The sequence below is a fragment of the Electrona antarctica genome (genome assembly GCF_951216825.1).
Source record: "Electrona antarctica genome assembly, chromosome: 5".
NCBI classification, from domain to species: domain Eukaryota; kingdom Metazoa; phylum Chordata; class Actinopteri; order Myctophiformes; family Myctophidae; genus Electrona; species Electrona antarctica.
In genome coordinates this window covers 7,860,156-7,881,347 of record NC_136810.1, presented here as the reverse complement: position 1 = coordinate 7,881,347, position 21,192 = coordinate 7,860,156, and the positions used below count along the sequence as shown (strand labels likewise).

Genomic DNA, 21,192 nt, shown 5'->3' with positions numbered 1-21,192 from the left:
GGTGTCCCCAGGGTGTCCCACTCAAGAGCAGGTGTCCTGGGTGTCCCCAGGGTGTCCCACTCAAGAGCACGTGTCCTGGGTGTCCCCAGGGTGTCCCACTCAAGAGCAGGTGTCCTGGGTGTCCCCAGGGTTTCCCACTCAAGAGCAGGTGTCCTGGGTGTCCCCAGGGTGTCCCATCAGGAGCAGGTGTCCTGGGTGTCCCCAGGGTGTCCCACTCAAGAGCAGGTGTCCTGGGTGTCCCCAGGGTGTCCCACTCAAGAGCAGGTGTCCTGGGTGTCCCCAGGGTGTCCCACTCAGGAGCAGGTGTCCTGGGTGTCCCCAGGGTGTCCCACTCAAGAGCAGGTGTCCTGGGTGTCCCCAGGGTGTCCCACTCAAGAGCAGGTGTCCTGGGTGTCCCCAGGGTGTCCCACTCAAGAGCAGGTGTCCTGGGTGTCCCCAGGGTGTCCCACTCAAGAGCAGGTGTCCTGGGTGTCCCCAGGGTGTCCCACTCAGGAGCAGGTGTCCTGGGTGTCCCCAGGGTGTCCCACTCAAGAGGAGGTGTCCCCAGGGTGTCCCACTCAAGAGCAGGTGTCCTGGGTGTCCCCAGGGTGTCCCACTCAAGAGCAGGTGTCCTGGGTGTCCCCAGGGTGTCCCACTCAGGAGCAGGTGTCCTGGGTGTCCCCAGGGTGTCCCACTCATGAGCAGGTTCCCTGGGTGTCCCCAGGGTGTCCCACTCATGAGCGGGTGTCCCCAGGGTGTCCCACTCATGAGGAGGTGTCCTGTAAAATATCTCTGCATCTGTCCCACTCATGCGCAGGTGCCCTGTAAAAGCAGGAGACGGTGTGTGTATATATATAAGTTATGCTCCTTCATCAGCATTTGTTTACAATTATACATCTAGTATTCTACATTTAAATAGGAAGGATTTCTGTAGTTCTGTAGCAATAATGTTTGCACCTAACTAGCTACTGTTGATGCTTGTGTGTGACGCTGTGTAGTATGTATGATGACCAGCAACAACTACAATGACAGGCGTCCCCAGCTTGAAAGGTATAGAACAACGAATAGGTGTAACAGGTCTAAATTGGTTAACCCATTTTGGGCGGGAACCCCTTTTGGTTAGCATTATGTTATGCTTTAGCTATTGAAAAATAGCAGATCTACAAGCTCAGAGCGTGCCACCGCGTGGCACGCTACGAGCTTGTAGGTCTGCTATTTTTGAAAAATCGAAGAACGACTGACATATAAACATAGCTTTTTCAGAAAACTGTCAGGATGTAGAAGACATTTTTAGAATCTGATCTCATGTCAAATTTGGTTAAAAGAAGAATGTCAGCTGCCATGACAGAGGGGAGGAAGGAAGGAAGGAAGAGCGTGTACAAACAAGGGCACTCTTTGCACCAACAGTGGCAAGTAGCTAGCTGCTTGTTCTTCCTCAATGTCTGTATACTTCCGGGCAGTGTTTCTCTGCTGCTTCAGTATGACTCGCATTCATTGGCCAGTGTTTCTCTGCTGCTTCAGTATGACTCGCATTCATTGGCCAGTGTTTCTCTGCTGCTTCAGTATGACTCGCATTCATAGAGACACACGGGGACTACAAATTTCACGCCCCCAAATGAGACAGCGGCCCCACTTCTGGTCCGTTTCAACTGTGTACTGCAGCTGCCAATGCAATCCCTATGAGAGGCATCATGAAATACCCTAATTTCACTGGTTCATTACTGAGGCTATAGCGATTTTTTTTGTGTTCTAATAAAGTTCCCATATGTTTGATTTGTCCTTTTCAATGTCATACCTGCCATCTCAATATACATCCTACAATGTACTATAATATACTCCATCAGTTTGTGAAAAGTACTAGCATTGTAATTCTCAAGTCAAAGTGGTCGCACGGTATATACGTCACGGATGCATCCCCTGAGGTTTTCAATACCCAGATATATTTGTTGTATTTCGTTTCATATGCTATGTATTTGTTGAAAATGATCTAAACAGCATCTTGCAAGACTACTATTAATACTCATCTGGAGAATTCACTAGGTAGTTGAAAATGTCAGGATGTCACTCCTCCATTTAGCTGGGTTATTTTCCCATGCAACTATTCAGCAAAGTTAATTATACAACAAGTTGACAGCGGTAAAACACACGTCGGAGCTCCGTGGTAGGTAGAACATATATAGTGAGCCCGTGACATGTTCAAAATATAGACATGAATAACAAAGTCAGTCAGGATCGGGATGTATATTGAGAATTCCACTCTTCAAAGTCGGCGCTCGTAGCCTCGTAAAGGCAGTGACGTCCCACTAGCGCGTCGGAGCGGTCAGGCTGACCGATTTTGAAATTTTGAAGTGGATTTTCTTTGCCCATGAAGTCCTGAGAAAGTTCCCCTTGCATGACTTTTTCTAAATGTTCGATTCAAACCATCTCTGTTTTTTTTTTCATCTGAAACGTTTTGGAAATATGATTTTAGACATAATTCTACTAAAATGTCTGCTCTTTTGCGGTCCGTGGGACCGCTCTTAGAGCCCTCACCCTTTCTCCCCCACAAGCCGTGCTGTTCACACCTTCCTCCCGGCTGGAGACGGGCATTGTTCAAGCTAATGTGTCATTTGCATTCCAACCTACATGTGGAAGTCCACATGTAGGCAAACTTACATTACAAACTTACATAAACTAAATGTTGTTTTAGATGTTATATTTCTTATATGCGGTTTGCAGAAATAACGATGTCTGACTTTATTTCTCGAAACGGAAAAAGAAATATGGTGTGTGGTATTGTTTCCACCAAGCGCATAGCTCAATAGATATAAATACATGTTGACTATACACGCCATCTTTAGCATAATTATGTTGGAATAATAAAGTTTATAGCATTGTGACTATGTCGCGCATATTCATTTCATATATCAGCGCATCAAAAATATGGTGAAATATGGTGTATTGACTGACTGGCGTATTGTTTCAACCAAACGCATAGCTCAATAGATATAAATACATGTTGACTATACACGCCATCTTTATAGCATAATTATGTAAGGTGGCGATGATAAAAATGAATCAATTATCCTGGAATAATAACGTTTATAGCATGGTCTGTTTGACCCGACCGACATTTCCTTGGAGCGAGAATGCTCGCCGATGCGCTTATCAGCGCGATGCCAAATAAAAATGACAGTGTTTGAAATCAGTCCAACCCGATAGACGTCCCGAACCTCTAAATGTTTTGTCAGTCAGAAGAACAGTTCTGTCCGTCCTTCGTCTGTAAACTTTTCTGCACGCGACCAGTGGAACTGATTTCCACGCATCACAGCTCTCTTTTTTTCTCTCTCCCTCTCTCTCTCTCCCCCTCTCTCGTGGAGAGGGAGAAAATATCCAAGTAACTGACGGTGAGGTATGCGGAAGTGCATTTTAGATAACGCTGTAGCACTATTTGTGGCGGTGATGCGTCACATGACTTGATCTATCCTATGGTGTATATATAAACCGTGCTGCTGCTACGGATCTCTCTGCTGGCACAATAAATCAAATATATATAAATGACATCGATCATAGGCGGCGGCTAGGCCAGGCTTAGCCTTCCCAACAATTATGCTGGGTATTTTTAAAATATATATAGGCTAATATGTGGCTAGCCGGCCGCTCCCAAACTCCCAACTCCTTTGTCTGTAGCCTAAACTTTTCTGATTTGCACGCACGCACGCACAGCTGTCGCGCATATTCATTTCATATATCAGCGCATCAAAAATATGGTGAAATATGGTGTGTTGACTGACTGGCGTATTGTTTCCACCTATCTATTGAGCATAGCTAAATAAATACATGTTGAAAAATAACTTTGAGTTGTCCTGTCGAGTTGAAACGCTGCCTTGAATTAGTTGGAATGTGACATTTAGAAGACAATGGCAAGTCGTCAACCCCCCGCCACGGGGGGAGAGGTGTGAAGAGATGCAGGGAGAGAGTGGCCAATGGAATTGCACGAAAAACACCGGTCAGCCTGACCGTTAGCCGTCATAGTAGTAGTGATTTTAATTCAGACATGCTAGTGTTAAAAGCGACAGGTTCTCTGTCTGCCGTCTCCCCTCTGCTCCCCAACATTATGGGTAACTCATTCAAGTGGTAAATTAAATGTGAAATACATCCTCTATTGAGAAAACAACAATATATGTTGACAAAGACACTTCATACATTTGGAAACATATTTTTATTCAAATCAATATAGTCTTCAGTTCATTTCATATTATTTTAAAAGTAGGCTAACTACAGTTGAATTTCAACGTACTTCTATGGGCTGGCCTGCAGTATCCGTGCCAACGGACCAGAAGTGGGGACGCTGTCTCATTTGGGGGCGTGACATTTGTAGTCCCCGTGTGTCTCTATTGGCCAGTGTTTCTCTGCTGCTTCAGTATGACTCACATTCATTGGCCAGTGTTTCTCTGCTGATTCAGTATGACTCGCATTCATTGTCTCCACCAGGCCGAAGGCATGGGGAGAGAGTATGTTTTGCACTCCGTCCGTGTGTGTGTCCGTCCGTGTGTCCTTCCGTCCGTCCGTTACCAGCTAATCTCCGGCACCGTTAACCCGGTCGATGCCAAACTTTGCACACACACACTCCCTGGATGCCAACGATGAACCTCTGCCCCGCATTTTCCAGAACGGCCTGTTATAGCGCCACCATGAGGCAGCTTTTCACATTGTTTACCTAAAACTGCACTGATCTGCGTGAAACGTTGCATGCACACTCCCTAGAGGCCAAGGACAAACCTTTGACCTGCATTTTCCACATCTGCCTTTTATAGCGCCACCAGGAGGCCGAATTTTGTAAAACACATTTTTGGATATTACTCCTCCAGATTCTGTCCAAAAATCTCAAAGATCGTTACACAGTATCTCTATGGTCATGTGCTCAAGTCGGATCTGTCCGATATTTCATATTCCATCCTAATTGGCTATAATTGGCTTTCACAGTTTGCAAGATTGCCCCGTTTTGAACAAAAGCCTCAAATCATGAACGCAGCATGCAATTTACGTCAAATCTTTCACACATTTTCTTACTAGGCTGAGGAATATATCCCACCCTTTTCACATTGGCCTGTTATAGCGCCACCAACAGGTTGATTTTTGCAAAACACATTTTTGGAACAAAATGCCTCAAATCATCCAATTGCCATCAAAAGCAAACATATTACTTATTTATATTACTCCTAAACATTTTGCCAAACATCTCACACAGTCCTATCCTCCTGGTGGAGACCTGTGCCCAGAAGGGCACTTTTTCTAGTTGGCCAGTGTTTCTCTGCTGCTTCAGTATGACTCGCATTCATTGGCCAGTGTTTCTCTGCTGCTTCAGTATGACTCGCATTCATTGGCCAGTGTTGCTCTGCTGCTTCAGTATGACTCGCATTCATTGGCCAGTGTTTCTCTGCTGCTTCAGTATGACTCGCATTCATTGGCCAGTGTTTCTCTGCTGCTTCAGTATGACTCGCATTCATTGCCCAGTGTTTATTGGCCTGTCACAATTATTTGATATAATCAGGATTATTTTTGATAATTCGTTATAAGCGTTTCGATGTTGACAAACATCAAACTAATTTTTTTTAAATTGTGGAACATTAAGCAAAGCACCAGCTTGTAGATTGGCTACAGTTATTTTCCCCATTATTTTTAAAAAGATACTTTAATGGTTTTAATAGTTGACATAGCTGTCCTGTACAATAATTTGTGTTTACAAAGCCTAAAAGGCCAACTCCCAAGCATAAATGTCATGCTCCGATGTTCAAAGCCAAAACCACAATTAAATCGTTAATTATTTGTATGACACTTAATCAGCAAGTAAAATGTCACGATCGTGACAGACAGCCTTACTTGTGGCACGACGTGGGGTTTGGAATGTGGTGAAAATTGTGAGGGAAACTTGGAATGAATCTCTCCCTACAATTCCTGATTGTTTACTTTCAGCCCTTCAGTGACAGAGAGAGCCGTGCAGTGATTCAATTGACCTTTTCCACTTCTTTATTGACAATAAATCACACAGAGAAACAAGTCATTGTCTCGTTGCAACTATAGTTTTTCTGAGTGGTTAAACTGACATGCTCTCCGACTAGATGTTTGTGTTGATAAAACAGTACTGGTATTCCTGTAACATAGGAGAGAAAGTATACGTGAGAAAGACTACCGGTCCCATTTTGTGTCTTAAGCCACCCCGTAGTTTAAAAAAAAGCAACAACAAATATTTGAACTTCATTTGAAAGAACATAATTATTATAGAAGAAAAATGTTCTCAAAAGAGTGGTTCAAAACGTTATGGGATGCGATTCATAATCATAATGGTTCATTAATTAAGTGCCAGGGGGTGGACACCAGTTTTGGTCCTCGGTGCCACCGAAGCCCATTATAAATAAAATAAAGAAAATGTAATTCTATTGTGCATGTCATCACCTGCACACCAGATTAGAGGAATTTTCAAAATATGGGAAAAGAAAATTAACTCGTCTTAACGCCCCTGGCAATCAGTGCATAATTAGATTCAGCTCGTCTTAACTCTTAACGTCCCTGGCACTTAAACAGTTAAGTACTACAGAGTACCCGTAGCGTCAAAACATTCCCCATTATAACACGTAATATTGTTTTTCAGTGATAGGTAGGCAAGTCTTTTTGGTTTCACATAATGTGAAAGATCATGTTGTACTTTCAGAGATGCGTACTCCTCACCTTTCACCGTTTGCCATCAAAATAGGTCACATCCAAGACTTGTGTAAATCTGACCATAATAAGGTAATAAAGTCTTTATTACCTCAATTGTACTCTTTTTATGGTGGTCTGCATTTACTACATAGATTAACCACTCAAACCCTCTATTCCAGGGGTTTTCAACAGGTGGTCCGTGGACCACTGGTGGTCTGTGGAAGTATTGCATGTGGTCCCTGATTTTTTGATTTTTGTGTTGACTGAATGGCCTGGTGTGACCTATGATGACCGTCCAAGTTGGAGGACATCAAGAAATTCAACAGAAAAAGGGAGTTAGAATCTCAAGAGGGGGAAGTGCACCGGATTGTTTGGTCGAGTCATTAATATTAGGAAATTAGTAGTCGATGGAGCATTGGTTGAGAAACAGTGGGATGTATACACATGGGATACATACATACTGTATAGCAAAGTCAAAGTCAAAGTCGTACGATTAGTCACAGACGTTACCGCAGTGAAATTTGTTCTCCGCATTTGACCCATCTCTTGGAACGGTGAGCCGCAGCGTGCGCCGTGCTCGGGAATCATTAGTTGATTTGACCCACAATCCAACCCATTGATGCTGAGTGCCAAGCAGGGAGGCATTGGGTCCCATTTTTACAGTCTTTGGTATGACCCGGCCGGGGATCGAACCCTGAACTCCCAGTTTCAGGGCGGACACTCTAACCACAAGGCCACTGTCTGGTTTTACAAAAGCACTAATCTTAGCCCATATCCCCACCCAACACTACAGTGGTCCCCAGGTTGATTCTAAGTCAGGGTGGTGGTCCCCAGGTTGATTCTAAGTCAGGGTGGTGGTCCCCAGGTTGATTCTAAGTCGGGTGGTGGTCCCCAGGTTGATTCTAAGTCAGGGTGGTGGTCCCCAGGTTGATTCTAAGTCAGGGTGGTGGTCCCCAGGTTGATTCTAAGTCAGGGTGGTGGTCCCCAGGTTGATTCTAGGTCAGGGTGGTGGTCCCCAGGTTGATTCTAAGTCAGGGTGGTGGTCCCCAGGTTGATTCTAGGTCAGGGTGGTGGTCCCCAGGTTGATTCTAAGTCAGGGTGGTGGTCCCCAGGTTGATTCTAGGTAAGGGTGGTGGTCCCCAGGTTGATTCTAAGTCAGGGTGGTGGTCCCCAGGTTGATTCTAAGTCAGGGTGGTGGTCCCCAGGTTGATTCTAAGTCAGGGTGGTGGTCCCCAGGTTGATTCTAAGTCAGGGTGGTGGTCCCCAGGTTGATTCTAGGTCAGGGTGGTGGTCCCCAGGTTGATTCTAAGTCAGGGTGGTGGTCCCCAGGTTGATTCTAGGTCAGGGTGGTGGTCCCAGGTTGATTCTAAGTCAGGGTGGTGGTCCCCAGGTTGATTCTAAGTCAGGGTGGTGGTCCCCAGGTTGATTCTAGGTCAGGGTGGTGGTCCCCAGGTTGATTCTAAGTCAGGGTGGTGGTCCCCAGGTTGATTCTAAGTCAGGGTGGTGGTCCCCAGGTTGATTCTAGGTCAGGGTGGTGGTCCCCAGGTTGATTCTAAGTCAGGGTGGTGGTCCCCAGGTTGATTCTAGGTCAGGGTGGTGGTCCCCAGGCTGATTCTAAGTCAGGGTGGTGGTCCCAGGTTGATTCTAAGTCAGGGTGGTGGTCCCCAGGTTGATTCTAAGTCAGGGTGGTGGTCCCCAGGCTGATTCTAAGTCAGGGTGGTGGTCCCCAGGCTGATTCTAAGTCAGGGTGGTGGTCCCCAGGTTGATTCTAAGTCAGGGTGGTGGTCCCCAGGTTGATTCTAAGTCAGGGTGGTGGTCCCCAGGCTGATTCTAAGTCAGGGTGGTGGTCCCCAGGTTGATTCTAAGTCAGGGTGGTGGTCCCCAGGTTGATTCTAAGTCAGGGTGGTGGTCCCCAGGTTGATTCTAAGTCAGGGTGGTGGTTCCCAGGTTGATTCTAAGTCAGGGTGGTGGTCCCCAGGTTGATTCTAAGTCAGGGTGGTGGTCCCCAGGTTGATTCTAAGACAGGGTGGTGGTCCCCAGGTTGATTCTAAGTCAGGGTGGTGGTCCCCAGGTTGATTCTAAGTCAGGGTGGTGGTCCCCAGGTTGATTCTAAGACAGGGTGGTGGTCCCCAGGTTGATTCTAAGTCAGGGTGGTGGTCCCCTGGTTGATTCTAAGTCAGGGTGGTGGTCCCCAGGTTGATTCTAAGACAGGGTGGTGGTCCCCAGGTTGATTCTAAGTCAGGGTGGTGGTCCCCAGGTTGATTCTAAGTCAGGGTGGTGGTCCCCAGGTTGATTCTAAGTCAGGGTGGTGGTCCCCAGGTTGATTCTAAGTCAGGGTGGTGGTCCCCAGGTTGATTCTAAGTCAGGGTGGTGGTCCCCAGGTTGATTCTAAGTCAGGGTGGTGGTCCCCAGGTTGATTCTAAGTCAGGGTGGTGGTCCCCAGGTTGATTCTAAGGCAGGGTGGTGGTCCCTCATTCACAATCAGTTGAAAACTCCTGCTCTATTCTAAGCAAAAAGGGACCTGAGTTACAGCAACTGTGCTTTTTTTCCCCCATCTACACCAAATCTCTTCGCCAAAGATCTAGTAGCTGATCTACAAGCTCACAATGTGTTGCGACACGTTGTGATAGATCTGCTAGTTGTGGTGAATGTTCCCCCGGAACATTCCACAAGGGGTTAACTGTATAATCGACAGATTATAATCAATAATGAAACTAATCGCTAGCTGCAGTCCTGTTGAGAGCTACAAATTAACCCATGAAGACCTGATTATTTTTTCCTCTTTTTTTTTGCGTTTTTACCTGATGATATAGAATTTTGTTGTTACTATTGTTGATGAATTTATTGCATAGGGACATAATGGATACAAGACTGCAATGACCTTTTTTTGTTTGGTGCTATCACTTTTGGACTGAGTGTTTGACTGTACTCTGTTTCTGTGTTAACCTATGTCACTTTAATCTATGTGACTATGAGTACCAGTAGGGGCAAAAGTGGCGCTGTTGTGCCAGAAACAGAGAGAGAGAGATAGTGCTGCACTGTTGCCTGCTAATGAGAGAGAGAGAGAGAGAGAGAGAGGAGGGGGGGGGGGGGGGAGTTGCACCACTCAGTTCATTTTGTCTAATAAACTATTCAATCAATCAATCAGAGAGAGAGAGAGAGAGAGAGAGAGAGAGAGAGAGAGAGAGAGAGAGAGAGAGAGAGAGAGAGAGAGACAGAGAGAGAGAGAGAGAGAGAGACAGAGAGAGAGAGAGAGAGAGAGAGAGACAGAGAGAGAGAGAGAGGATGTGCAGAGGTGGAAACAGACAGAGGGAGATTGAAATTTGAATGCTCAGTGGGAGTTGTTAAGAAGAACATGTTTATTTATAGCTTTCAAACCGTCTTGTTGTAGTCTCTCACGCTCCACTGTGTTCCACGCAGACACATACATGTGAATATGCACGCACACACCTAGACTCACCTGATATTGCCCTGTCTCGTCTCCCTCTAATTCTGTGTGTGCGTGTGCGTGTGCGTGCGTGCGTGCGTGCGTGCGTGCGCTGTGGTACAGCAGTGGTATGCAGAGGCTAACCAGCGTTGCATGTATGAGTGTTGAGTCATGCTCAGCCTGCCGCACCCCCCACCTCCGCTACCATGTGTTCCGTTACCGTTTGTGTGTAAGTTTTAGCTTCTTTCTTTTTTTTTTAAACTTAACTTTAAGGGGAGGGAGGGGTGTGGTGGTGAGTGCACATGCATTGGCCTGCTTCACATCCATTTACATCCTTAAGCCTGGCTTGACAACCGGGATGTCCCTCCCTGTATCAGCTACAATAACTACAGTTGAAAGATTAACGCCATAATCCGTGTTCTGGTGCGAACATTCAGCTTTGCGACACATTGTGAGCTTCTAGATCGCTTAATTATTCTAAAGAAGAGATTTGGAGGGGGGGGGGGGGGGGGGGAATTAGGGGACCAAGTATAGACCCCTGGGTGACACCCAAGGGGTCAACAAGTGGTTTAATGTGATGGAAACCGGGAGGTATAACAGTAGTCGTCGTTGAAGTGTTCTTTCAAATCATTGCTTCTTACCTCATATATTTTTTGTATTTATCTTTTTGGGGGGTAAAATATGAATGTCCTACTGGATCATACTACAGTGTCACACAAAAGTATCAAAAGCTCGATTTAGCTCGAGTTTTGATACTTTTGAATTTGAGTCCTGAAAAGTGACAGTTTTGGTCATATGAGGTTTCCACCCGACAGGCGGTCAGCGTCCGTCCACACAGCGAGACAATCTGGGTTATGGGGGAATAAGATACGGAATCAGCACTGCAGCAGACGATGGTCAGCAAGCGGTTAAGCTCAGTAGTCAGTAAGTTATTTCTGAATCACTAGCTGTGTTTAAACAAAACATATTTTTGGTTCCCATCCCATGTGTGTATCCTGTGTCTGTGTCACCGTTTTCTTTGGCTTTTGTACTGTTCCATCTCTCTAATTACTATTTTCCAAAACACCGTTTCCATACAATGGACTTTTACTGGGCTGGCTGCCAGCCAGTGGCTGGCATCGTTGTTTAAGATTAAACGTGCAGTAAGGCACTACTGTAACGTACACACATTCCATTTTCACATTGTCATCTCTCTCTAGTTCAGTGGTTCCGAAACTTTTTAGCTCAAGACCCCAAAAAGGAAATTAGACGTTTGCCCGGGACCCAAACTAGTGAAAATAGCAGATCTATAAGCTCACAACGCGTTGCTTCGTGCCACCTTGTGAGCTTGCAGCTTCACGCAGTAGAAGAGGCCTGTTGTTCACAGCCACCAACATGAAGCTTCCCAGTAGAGGCCTGTTGTTTACAGCCACCAACATGAAGCTTCCCAGTAGAGGCCTGTTGTTTACAGCCACCAACATGAAGCTTCCCAGTAGAGGCCTGTTGTTCACAGCCACCAACATGAAGCTTCCCAGTAGAGGCCTGTTGTTCACAGCCTCCAAGCTTGATGTAGAAAGAGAGAGAGGGAGAGATGGGAGGGAGCGAGAGGGCAGCAGAGAAGGATTGGAAGTGATAAAGAAGCATCTCTTTTCCTTTGTAGCTTCTGAAGGATATCACAGTATAGTTTACAGAGGACCGCTCTGCTCTGTTTTGCAGTCACAGTTTACCGATTGCAACATTGACTGTCCCTCCCTAGACATTGACTCAGAATATGTCCCAGGGTAGCACCAGCCAATGGCTGCCTGAGGAAGATCTGCCGTATATTCTGGCCCAACAAAATCTCCAACAAAGACCTCTACATAAAGACTGGCTGCCGAGACGTCACCACAGAAGTTAAGCACCGTCGTCTAAAATGGCTTGGACACGTACTCCGAATGCCCCCAGAGCGGATCCCCAAAGTGGCCCTCAGATGGACACCCCCAGGGAAAAGGAAACGAGGCCGACCTAAGATCACCTGGCGCAGAACGGTAGAGGCTGAACTGCTGGAGATGGGTCTCTCATGGGGCACGGCGCAACTGGTTGCCAAAGACTGTGATAGGTGGAGGAACATTATCGATGCCTTATGCCCCATTGGGGGCGAAGAGCATAAGTAAGTAGTAAGTAAGCACCACCACACTGCGTGTTGGAACCTAATAATCTATTGAGTTATATGTTCAGAACAATGTCTGCAGGACGTCGAGCAGAGAAATGTCAACTCTCATGCACGCTGTCTCTAGACAACAACAACGACACTGAACACAGGCTGTCTCTAGACAACAACAACGACACTGAACACAGGCATGCATTGATTTTTCCCCACAAGTACTGTGTATCTGTCCTCTCTGTTCTGACTAGCCACGAGGAGTCAAAATTATTGTTGGACTTGAATCTCACTTTTAACTATAGTTTATAATATGTGCATATCATTTTGAACTCTTAGAAGGAAGAGACAAAACTGTGTCCGTGCGTTTTAGTTTGTGCAATATCATTTAGCAATATATACGTTTCCCCTTTGACTAAAAGCACTGTGTTGTAGCATATCTAACTGTTTGCTGGGCGTGTCATCGCTTTGTCTGGAATTACAGATGTCAGATAATGTTCTTTAATGGTTGCCATTTTTGGTCCCGCGCACGCACGCACGCACACACGCACGCGCACACGCTCTATGACTGTTACATAAGTAACTGCTGCTAACTTTACTTTTTTATGATGTTATAAAGTCCCAGTATGGCAATGTTTTGAAGAGCATGGTTGTATTATTGGAAGCAGAGCTCTCTGCCTGGCTGGCTTCAGAGAGGAGGAGGAAGGAGGAACAGCAGTATGTTGGCAACCCAGTGGCCAAAACATCTCTATCTACGGCGCTCATCTGAGCCCATTGGCTGTGTGTTGTGGCAATTATCTTAATGGCGACGGCTATTTCATGGACCGCTGCGCAGCTATCAGATGTTTTCAGTGATTTCGCAGTTACATGATCCCACAAGGGTGTGCGCGTGTGTGTGCGTGTCGTTCAGTAGCATTCTGGCTTATCAGAACCTACTTTAAAAAGCAACTCTTTCAGGAAGTACAAAGTCTGTTAGGGAACGACGTATCGTGACGTGCATAGTCAGTGCACACACACACACACACACACACACCGTAATGTACTGTACACATAACCTACACTGTGGCTACAAACCCACTGTATTGCTGTTGTGTACCTAGTGGCACAATGCAATACAATACAATCGCCTTGAACAAATGCAATTTCAAATGTGTACTCTCTCTCAGTCAGTGCTTTTTGTGTACAATGTATCTTTATCTAGGTCCTAGTGTGACCTTGTTGTGTGGAGAAAGAAATGGTGTCGTTAAGCAGTGGTTCTCAAGGTGGGGTCCGGGTACCCTCACAGGGTTCTTACAGGTCTAGACTGTAACGCTAGAGTGTACAAATAGACCCATTATGGGTCCATATGGTTACATTTATAATATATATTCTCAGAGTTACGGGGGTCCTTAACACAATCAGTGCCGGAAGTCCTTCAAAATAGGAGCTCTGGGGTGCCGGAAAGACATGGCCGCTTTTACTCGGAAACCCATGACCCGGAAACAATCCACTAAAAAAAAAGTTGACTTTACATAGCTAGCTTACATTGCGATCGTTTTAATTTATACGATATATGATCTAAAAAGCGTTCATATTTTGCGGGAGAGATGGATGAGGAGCAGAAATGAAGCGCCAGTATATCGATCCGTTCAACACCACGGAGAGCGCCCTGGATTAGGAGAGACGAGTCATTCTTTCCGCCGCGCTAACGGCTAAGTCAATGGTAAGCTAACAATTGCCTAGAGTGTAGCATACGGTAGCCGAACTGACAAATTAAAAAAAGGAAACAAATCTGAATATTCTTATCTCGCCCCGTATCATTGAGGATGCGCTAAGACGTGTGAGGATGTCGGATGCACCCCTCGGTTCGATTCCCTAGGACGTGCTGACACGTCGGATGGACGGAACCAGTTAAGAATGACAAGGAAAACTAGAAACAAATTGATAAGGCAGGACCAAGACGGAAGGCAATAAGCAATAAGAATAAAATGCACAATAAAAGCCATAGGAACATGGAAGAGTGAACTTGTGAAAGTCAGTTGTTGTATTGTTAACAGCAAAATCATTCAAGGAGGCAATAAGCAAATATACTTTGAGTACCAAAGCATAAGTACTCAAACATTTATTTTAATAAATGAATACATTTTTTCACTTAAAAAAAACGTACTATACTTTCCCATGTCCGTATAGGTTTAAAGTTCACGTGTAGAACTTTTCGTGCATTTTGATCAAAGATCCTGGGAGGAGATGCATTTGAATTGATTTTCATATAATTCAAAATGGCGGGTGATCTAGAGGTCAGATGTCAAAAGTAAGAGCACGAAACGTGTTCGGCATGAGGAGACGCATATGTGTATCAAAGATTCATTGCCGACGGTCAAACGGTTCATGAGCTATGCGTGGTCAAAGTTTGCATTTTCAATTGAGTGCTATAGCACCACCCATCTTCATGGCCATTCATCCAAACAGAAAAGTCCTATCTGATTGAATTAAACAACATCAACCTAACCAACATTGCAGCTGTGCGAAAAGCTTGAATTATTGTTATTATTGTTTCATAAAAATCCACTGTAGACATGTTATGAGCTACTTCCTACTACTTCCTGATTTTTTAAGTGGTGCAACCACTTCCTTAAGTGACTATGTGTGTGGGTGGCTGCGTCTGAGCACGAAAATAGCATGTTTGTTTTTCACCACCTGTGCGCAACCTAACACACACAAACACACGCACATATTAACTGTATATATGGTGATTTCGGGTGTGCCAGTACAGTACAGTGACAGTACAGTACAGTAGAGGGATCAGTAGAGGGACCCCCACACGGTAACTCTGTCATTTCTCAACCGTTTCGGACGCGGGGCGGCTCGCCAGAATCAGGCCGGCACCCTGGGTGCGTTCCTGTGGGTCTGGAACTCCCCCCCTCCCCCCCAGGGACCCCCACACGGAGTTGCACCACTTACTTCACATGGGTGTGATTTCAGTATTGGAGTTTGGAAGCACTCGTTTTTAGTAAAGCAACCTCCTGCTGCCACCTGCATTATGTGTAAATTCAAAACAGGTGGTACGCAGGGCTGTTGAGTGATATCCAACGAGCACTCCTAAACCCTGACACTTAGGAACAAAATAACCTGCACAGAATTTATTGACAGGAAGTAGCTCATAACATGATGGATTTTTATGAAACAAAAACTTTACAGATTGAAAGAGGATAATTCAAGCTGTCCGTACAGCTGCAATGTTGGTGAGTTTGATGTTGTTTAATACAATCAGACAGGACCTTTCTGTTTGGATGAATGGGCTGTCAATGGGAAGTTGCACCTAGTTAGCACCTTGCTGGCAAAATGGCAGCGGTGTGCATAAGGTCAATAGTGGGCTAGCACTTTTACTTTACCACTGTGCCATCCAACGTATGTTCTTGTTCTTGTTTGTTCTTGTTTTTGATGTGTGGAGGTATGGTTACAGGAGTTGAAGACAAACTAAACTGTCAGTTGACAGATTGACAGTTGACAGAATGACTGATTGACAAGCTGAATGACGCAGGTCAATGACCCCGACTGACGCCTGAGTGACAACACAAAAGACTGAAGTTATTTGAACTGACACAGAAGTCGTATACGTAGGCTAATTGTCTGAGTAACTGTTCTCTAAAGCAACGTGCCGGTTTGTTAGCTGGCTAGAATGGTAGTAGGCTAACCATCACTCTTTCTAAGCCACTGAAACAGGAAAAGCTGGAATGATAGGAATTATATGTCCAAGCTGACAAAGCAGCAAAACCGCACATGCACATTGAGAGAGAGAGAGAAAGAGAGAAAGAGAGAGAGAGAGAGAGAAAGAGAGATGCTTGAGAAAGGGTTCGGAAACAGCTGGGCAGGAAAGTATAATACTTCCTCTTTCACTCTCTCTCACCATAATGATTGTGTTTGAACCACATGGACGCTAGTGTACCTATTCCGGGCATGTCCCAATAGACAAACATTTGGCGAAAATAGCTGATCTGCACACTCACGTTGTGACTCGTTAGATCGGCCATTTTCACCGAAGAGATCTGGTGTAGAGGGAAAGGCGGGAATCAAAACAGGACCCATGGTATGGGCCCCCGGGCAATGATGTATAGGCCTCTACTATAGGGTTCAAAATAGGACCCATGGTGGGCCCCCAGGCAATGAAGTATAGGCCTCTACTATAGGGTTCAAAATAGGACCCATGGTGGGCCCCCGGGCAATGATGTATAGGCCTCTACTATAGGGTTCAAAATAGGACCCATGGTGGGCCCCCCCCCGGGCAATGATGTATAGGCCTATACTATAGGGTTTAAGTGATTGCAAATAGTTAGCTCTCCATCTCAGTGTTTTTCCTCTCAACTCTAGCTAGTATGAAGTCCATAGGTCCAAAAATGTAATAATGAATACCAAAACAATGGAAAAAAAAGGTTTGAAAAGGTTTGAACACCACTGGCCTATAACTAAACCTTTCTGAGATACACCATTTACACTCAACATCCATGATGACGTGCAGGAAAGATTATACGGTTTTATGGAATAATTGATTGATGGGTCAATTAAGGCTGTTCTGCAAGAATGGACTGCTGTTCTGCCTCTGTTTACGTTGCTAAGGATGCAGAAGCTTGTAAGCTAATATTGCAAGGGGTCCAACGTTAATTACCCAGCTAATTTAAAAATGAAATTTCCTTGTAAACTAATGTTTTTTAAGTGGTGCAACCACTTCCTTAAGTGACTATGTGTGTGTGTGGGTGGGTGGCTGGCTGGCTGGCTGGGTGGGTGGGTGGGTGCGTCTGAGCACGAAAACGGCATGGTTGTTTTTCACCACCTGTGCGCAACCTAACACACACACAAACACACACGCACATATTAACTATATATATGGTGATTTTGAAAGCATGGTCTTTTCCTTGTTTGACACCAACATAGAGTTAATATGAATGTAAATGTATGTTTTGATATGCACTAAAATAAGAGACCAAACACAGATTGCCTCGATAGGTCCATCAACACCAAATATAAATTGTGTAATAAATTGTGTTTCGGATTATAATCCTTTTAGGATTATCCTGAGTCTGATGGCAGCAATGTACTTACTGGTTCTTCTCAAACCTTTTAATTTCAAGGACCCCCATAACTCTAAGAGTGTACAAATAGAACCAGATGGACCCTTAACCCATTTTGACCTGAGATCAGGTTCTAAAATTGTCTTCTAAATCCTGACAGTTTTCTGAAAAAGCTATGTTTCTATGTCAGTGATTCTTCGATTTTTCAAAAATAGCAGACCTACAAGCTCAACACGCTTGGAACACACTTTGAGAAGCACTGGGCTAGAGAATAAGCCTGTTGAGATGCAGCATCTCAAATTTGAAGTGAATCTTGTATGTATGTGCCATACGATTGACCGACAGGAGATGAGCAATATGGCACATTATATCATATTTTCTGAAGTTTTCAAAGGTTCCAGATGGAAGTTTTTATTAGTATTATTATTCTTCCAGGGGGCTGTGTTGACAACAGACTGTGTTGACAACAATAATTATCAGCATTCCTCTGTCACCAGATGATGCTACAAATCATAACGTTAAATCTGTTGCCACTTCACATACTGTATGTACATAGGTGGCCTCAATGTGTGGGGCCCCCGGCCCACAGCATCAGGGGCCCTGATGATGCCTGCGCCCCTGTATCACCCCTGTAATTGAGAGCCTCCTATAAATGACGAGTGGCAGGCAGCCAGGTTCTTCTGACTGAGGCCAAAAGCTTTCCAAGACAGATGCCTGAGTGCTACAGCTGTACAACACCAACCAAAAAATGATAAACAATCTCTTCTTACTGTGTACAAAAAAGCTAACGCACACCAAAGTCCTTGTAGCGGTGCCGGCACACGGGAGAAAACTGTAGAGGAAATCTTGAAAAAACAAGAGGGTGGCCGCACACGCCAATAGCCAGAGTGCCAACATTTTATTAGGACAGCAGGTAAGACAAAAATGAATCCAACGTTTCGGCGGTTAAGCCTTCCTCAGGGAAATGCCTGGTTAAGCCTTCATCAGGGAAATACCTGATGAAGGCTTAACTGCTGTCCTAATAAAATGTTGGCACTCTGGCTATTGGCGTGTGCGGCCACCCTCTTGTTTTTTCAAGATTTCCTAAACAATCTCTTCTTCACAGAACAAGAGAACAAGAGAGAAGTAGGCTACAACAGAATCAACAACACATGTGTGTTGAATGCATTTATTAATAATCATTACTATCGTATTGACTATTGAGCATAATATCTATTAAATGATTCGCAAACTTTTCAGGCTGCAACCCCCACACCCTGACAAGCACGGCGAGGCGTTGTGAGGTTGTATACTGGCTATTTGCACAATGTTTGCTTACTTACGTAATACTTGACAAGTAAGGTCTTAAAAGTCACTTCAATTGTCTTTTTATAAATGTGCAGATACCATGCATACATGTATAAGTTAATGTATGGTACTGTATGGTATGGCTACTGTTGAGAAAACAATGTTGCAAAGTCAAAGTCGCACAAATTTGTTTTCCGCATTTGACCCATCTCTTGGAGCGGTGAGCTGCAGCGTGCGCCACGCTCAGGAACCATTAGTTGATTTGACCCCCAATCCAACCCATTGATGCCGAGTGCCAAGCATGACTTTTACATGACCCGGCCGGGGATCGAACCCCCGACCTCCCAGTTTCAGGGCGGACACTCTAAGCACAAGGCCACTGTCTGGTTAATTAAGCTAATTATCTCGGGAGGGGACCCCACCTTCAAAATCATTTGGGGACCCCTGAGTTTGTGCCTCTCAGTCTCTCCCATACTATGAAGCCAACTACTGTATAAGCATGATGAATCATAGCCATAAGTCATTGGGTCAACCAGCATCGACTGGAGCTACGGTACTCCATTGACAATGAATGAGTACCGTATGCAACAACAACACAAACTGTGTCATGGTGGTTAGTGCATGGAGGTAGTGGTTTTCAACCAGTGGTCCGGGGACCACCGGTGGCTCTCGAGGGGGGATCCAGGTGGTCCCCAGATAAATGGAGAGTTGGTAACCAAATGGACTGTTATAGATCTTTAACTCTTGAGTGTAAAATGAAACCACTCACAAGAGTTAAGCTAAACATCTGCATTACTTCATTTACAAGTACTCAACTATAGAGCATGTAGAAGAATTCTTATTTTGATCGTTTGCCTGTTGTCTCTTCTAGTACCAACATCAAATTTCAATCAATACAGCATAACAGCATGGAATTGTGGACAAAATCATTTCCAACGATAACAACATTTTCCCAAAGTTTTGGCTCTGAGAGGCTAAATCCCAGATGTCAAGTAAATAATGGCCTTGATATGAAAAGGGTTGAAACAAGAAAACCACTGGTTTATATGGAGACAGGGCTGCATTGGTGCACAGTTATGTTATATCTGCTAAAATGGAATAAAATGGCCCCACTACTACTACTACTACTACTAGATGTTGTTGTTGTTGTTGTAGCAGTTTTCGGTGGAGCCGGCTGTTCGCTCCTCTGCCAAAGGAGCACAAGGCTATTAAAAGTTAGTTTTCGTTTGTTTTTAGACCTCCTCCTCCTCCACTCCACGCAACAGCAGTCAGTCGTGGTCGACAGAATCGACACTGCAGTGCCAGCTATAGCTTATCTGCACCGACGATGGGGGTCGGTGGTGGTGTGCTGTAAAGTGGTAACCCTACAGTAGGCTATGCATCGTGCCGTCGAGGAGGGAGGGGTTAAATGTATAAATAAGTATAATAACGTATATATAAATACGTCCATAACAGATTACCACGTATAGGGGCAATAAGGGAGAGGAATGCTACTGTCATTTTCGGCCATAATTAAACATGTCTCATTCTTCCACTAGATGATTTTTGTAAGAAGACAATGCTCTCTGACTCTCTGCCCACCATTGCTGTAGTTAGTAGTGTGTTGAACCTAAATCACAGTCCCAGTCAGACATGCAAACTATTCACCACCAGACAGTTATTGTAGTGGATCCTGACAAACCGACTTCAAACAAAAGGTCATTGTAACTCGGCCGGGTACATTGTAGCAAACGTGCAAAAGTAAACACAAAATATCAAGTGGAATCGCGCATCAAGAAGAGTCTCCATCTAAACTAAAGTTCACACACACACACACACACACGCACACACGTGCGTGCGTGTACGCAATAAAAACAATTGAATTGAAAGTAATTTTCTGAATGCCATTTGTAACCATAAGCCGAATAATAACCGATTTACAAGCCCACAGCAGCTCGTCTGCTATTTTTTCGGTGCGCTCAGCAACGAGTCAGTGTAAATCGGGTATAACTCATCTCTCCAACCCCTGAAAACCTCACCTCTAAATGTGACTTGTCTAAGAAGTCAAGTAGTTTATTTGATGGTGTACGTTCTTACCTTGAGTTCTAGTGTGTGTACGTCTCTTGTGGATGCATTCCGTGCTCCGTTCTCAGTTCAAATAATAGCCTACGGGACTTTTTTCTTCAACATTTTCTCGTCCTCCGCTTCGTACAGATTTGTTTTTTTTTTATGTAGGGGGAGCCATATTTCTATTTAACAAAATTAACATCCATAAAATAACGTATTTTTTCTTCTTCACGCGAAAATATCCTCTTTTGTGGAAAAGGTTTCCATTCGGAAGGTAGTTATAGTTATTAGTTGTGTTATCTCTCTTCTGTCTTTTTTTACATGATAGAACTGTAAAAAGTCAATCCGTGTCCTGTAGGTATGCATGCCACGAGGAGGCGGGCCCCAAGAGAAACAGGGCCAGTGTTGCCACATTCTGAGAGAAATAAGCAACCGGGTCTATGAAAACAAGCCCAAAAGAAGCAGCGACTATAGGCCTAAGGCCGACCAACATGCCAATCTTTAGGGGGTCCGGCGTAGGGCCGGGTCCCTGGCAGGCTAGCAGGCACAAAACATTTTCAGATGGTGGGTCTGCGGACAAATACATATTTGCCATGAACATTTTTAAG

The 21,192-nt window shown here is 44.8% G+C and overlaps 1 long non-coding RNA gene across 1 annotated transcript in view; it reads right to left on the bottom strand.

The window, feature by feature from the left end:
- LOC306923291 overlaps window positions 1-20,810 on the bottom strand; it is a 61,914-nt gene extending 41,104 nt beyond the window's left edge. The window contains exon 1 of the long non-coding RNA XR_013790013.1: window positions 20,615-20,810. This is a non-coding gene — a long non-coding RNA (uncharacterized lncRNA). The remainder of the gene's footprint in view (window positions 1-20,614) is intronic.
- Between the last annotated feature and the right edge of the window lie 382 nt (window positions 20,811-21,192).